This window comes from Nerophis ophidion, linkage group LG04 (genome assembly GCF_033978795.1).
Source record: "Nerophis ophidion isolate RoL-2023_Sa linkage group LG04, RoL_Noph_v1.0, whole genome shotgun sequence".
Taxonomy (NCBI): Eukaryota; Metazoa; Chordata; class Actinopteri; order Syngnathiformes; family Syngnathidae; genus Nerophis; species Nerophis ophidion.
Genome location: NC_084614.1, coordinates 17,860,201 through 17,864,140, shown reverse-complemented (window position 1 = coordinate 17,864,140; position 3,940 = coordinate 17,860,201).

The following is a 3,940-nucleotide window of genomic DNA, read 5'->3' as shown; positions in this document are numbered from 1 at the left end:
TCTTAAAAAAGCACGACGATCGCTCCAGGAAATGCGAATGGGATTTTTGGCTGCCACTTTTTCATGAAAAACTATAGTGTAATAATCCCATAGTCTTTATAGCAGTGGTCCCCAACTGCTATTTTTTTTTTTTAATTAAATCAACATAAAAAACACAATATACACTTACAATCAGTGCACCAACCGCAAAAACCTCCCTTTTTCATGACAAAGAAGACAAAAAAAAAAAAAGGACCCCCACCCCCCCGGGCCGCGGGACAAATTATTAAGCGTTGACCGGTCCGCGGATACAAAAAGGTTGGGGACCACTGCTTTATAGGCAACATATTTTGCATCCAGAAAGAGATTCGTTTTTACTCGTATCGAAATGTTTCTAAATTTGGCCCGAATCAGTTTATTTAGGAACCAGCCCGTTGCAAAGTAATCCCCACTTTTTGATTTTTTAACCTTCCTCTTGTGTTGGATTTCTGTTACCATCTCATATGTTAACGCAGGGGAAGGGAACCTATGGCTCGGGAGCCAGATGACTGCATCTGTCTCTCGGATAAATCTGAGATGGCATTGCTTAACACGATAAGTAATGAATAAATCCACTTGTTATCACAGTGTTAATAATAATCCATCCATCCATTTCCTACCGCTTATTACCTTTTGGGGTCGCGGGCGCCTGTCTCAGCTACAATCGGGCGGAAGGCGATTCAAAATATAAAACATTCTCATGCATTTTTAATCCATCTATCAGTTTTCTACCGCACCTGGTCAAGAAGTTGCGTTAATGGTAAGAAGTTATTTATTATTGGTTAGTGTGGGGCTTGCCCTCCTGGGGGTTCTGCAGACCCCCAAGCACCGACATGAGTGCCTGTTTCAGGGTTACAGTATTGTTTTATTTTTCAATAAGTCTCTCAGTTGCTTTCCAGCAATTGTCTTTTTCTCTTTCGTTTTCGCTCGCGCTCTGGCTCCAACCCCAACCCCGTCTCTCCTCCTGGCTGCTGCTTATAACAGAGCGACAGGTGATTGGATAACAAGGCCCAGGTGGGCCGTCTACACACCTGTCGCTTATTCAGAGGCCGGTCCTGGCAACACCCCAGTTCACTGCAGGCCGGCAGGCCACGCCCCTTCCACAGTTAGCTTCAGAATAACAATATTATTACAAGGAATAAGAGACCTATTATACTCTAGAAATGTTGGTCTTACTTAAAAATGCACGCGTTTAGTTGTGTTCAGTGTTTAAAAAAATATTATATGGCTCTTACGGAAATACATTTTAAAATATTTGGCTTTTTGGCTCTCTCAGCCTAAAAGGTTCCCGACCCCTGTGTTAACGGGTCAGTTTTGACCCATGTCTTAAATCAGCTGCAAAATACCCTAACATCCATCCATCCATCATCTTCCGCTTATCCGAGGTCGGGTCGCGGGGGCAGCAGCCTAAGCAGGGAAGCCCAGACTTCCCTATCTACAGCCACTTCGTCTAGCTCTTCCCGGGGGATCCCGAGGCGTTCCCAGGCCAGCCGGGAGACATAGTCTTCCCAACGTGTCCTGGGTCTTCCCCGTGGCCTCCTACCAGCTGGACGTGCCCTAAACACATCCCTAGGGAGGCGTTCGGGTGGCATCCTGACCAGATGCCCGAACCACCTCATCTGGCTCCTCTCGATGTGGAGGAGCAGCGGCTTTACGTTGAGTTCCTCCCGGATGGCAAAGCTTCTCACCCTATCTCTAAGGGAGAGCCCCGCCACACGGCGGAGGAAACTCATTTCGGCCGCTTGTACCCGTGATCTTATCCTTTCGGTCATGACCCAAAGCTCAATATCCTAACGACAATTATTTATCATCCAATTTGTTTCTCATCTCTTGCTTACCTAATTGTTAGGGTTCCTTATCCATGAAAATATTGGTTGTAATATTTTTGGTGGGCCTTTTTTTGTCAGTATACCCATCGATTTCAATTTAAAAAATGGTAAAATGAGCCTTAAGAGAATCGTATAAATAAATAAAAAGTTGTTGTGTTACCTGACTATTACTAAGGGGTATTAGAACACATCTCTTAATACAATTTTCCATCCATTTTCTACCGCTTATTCCCTTTTGGGGTCAATGGGGGCGCTGGTGCCTATCTCAGCTACAATCGGGCGGAAGGCAGTGTACACCCTGGAAAAGTCGCCAACTCATCGCAGGGCCAACACAGATAGACAGACAACATTCACACACTAGGGCCAATTTAGTGTTGCCAATCAACCTATCCCCAGGTGCATGTCTTTGGAAGTGGGAGGAAGCCGGAGTACCCCGAGGGAACCCATGCATTCACGGGAAGGACATGCGTGGAAAGATCCGAGCCCGAGATTGAACCCTGACTACTCAGGACCTTCGTATTGTGAGGCAGACGCACTAACCCCTCTTCCACCGTGAAGCCCAATTAATTAATTAATACAATTTTAATTTCATGTAATGCTTTTTTTTTTTTTTTTTACTAAAATGAATTCATGGGAAATAATAATCTGATGGTGTCAGGAAATGCAGTTGGTGGGGTGACCCCGGGATGCAGAGAGAGGAGGTGATGTGCTGGAATCTGACAGTGGCAAATAAAACTCTCGGGATTAATGATCCGAAGGAATGAAATTAAAGGCCTACTGAAATGAGATTTTCTTATTTAAACGGGGATAGCAGGTCCATTCTATGTGTCATACTTGATCATTTTCGCGATATTGCCATATTTTTGCTGAAAGGATTTAATAGAGAACATCCACGATAAAGTTCGCAACTTTTGGTGCTGATAAAAAAGCCTCGCCTTTACCGGAAGTTGCAGACGATGACGTCACAAGGGTGGGGGCTCCTCACGTCCTCACATTGTTTTTAATGGGAGCCTCCAGCAGCAAGAAATATTCAGACCGAGAAAACGACAATTTCCCCATTAATTTGAGCGAGGATGAAAGACTCGTGGATGATGATATTGATAGTGAAGGACTAGAAAAACAAAAAAAGGCAATTGCATTGGGACGGATTCAGATGTTTTTAGACACATTTACTAGGATAATTCTGGCAAATCCCTTATCTTTCTATTGTGTTGCTAGTGTTTTAGTGAGATTAAATAGTACCTGATAGTCAGAGGGGTGTGCACACGGGTGTCTTGAGACCAGTCTCTGAGGGAAGTCGACGGCAGCTGCATGGACAGCGCAAGCTCAGTTGATCTCCGGTAAGAGGCGACTTTTTACCACAATTTTCTCACCGAAACCTGCCGGTTGACAAGTGGTCGGGAACCATGTTCGCTTGACCACTCTGATCCATAGTAAAGCTTCACCTCCGGGAATTTTAAACAAGGAATCACCGTGTGTTTGTGTGGCTAAAGGCTAAAGCTTCCCACCTCCATCTTTCTACTTTGACATCTCCAATGTTAATTGAACAAATTGCAAAAGATTCAGCAACACAGATGTCCAGAATACTGTTTAATTGCGCGATGAAAAGAGACGACTTTTAGCCGTAAGTGGTGCTGCGCTAATATGTCCTGACAGTCCGTGATGTCACGCGCACGCGTCATCATTCCGCGACGTTTTCAACAAGGAACTCCGCGGGAAATTTAAAATTGCAATTTAGTAAACTAAACCGGCCGTATTGGCATGTGTTGCAATGTTAATATTTCATCATTGATATATAAACTATCAGACTGCGTGGTCGGTAGTAGTGGGTTTCAGTAGGCCTTTAAGAACACCACACAGGAAAAAAACAACACACAAAACGGTCACCCAGATCATGACAGATACTGTAGATTAGTTCTCCGTTTATTTTGAGTATTCCCCACCCAATTACAAAAGTAATTCACACTTATTCATGTGAAATGATTCATTTAATTTTTTAATCAAATTTGAATTTAATTTATGCATTTTTTTCTTTACTAAAACAAATTCCTGGGTAATACTTGGTTTAATTTTACTGTTAGTTAATCAGCCGA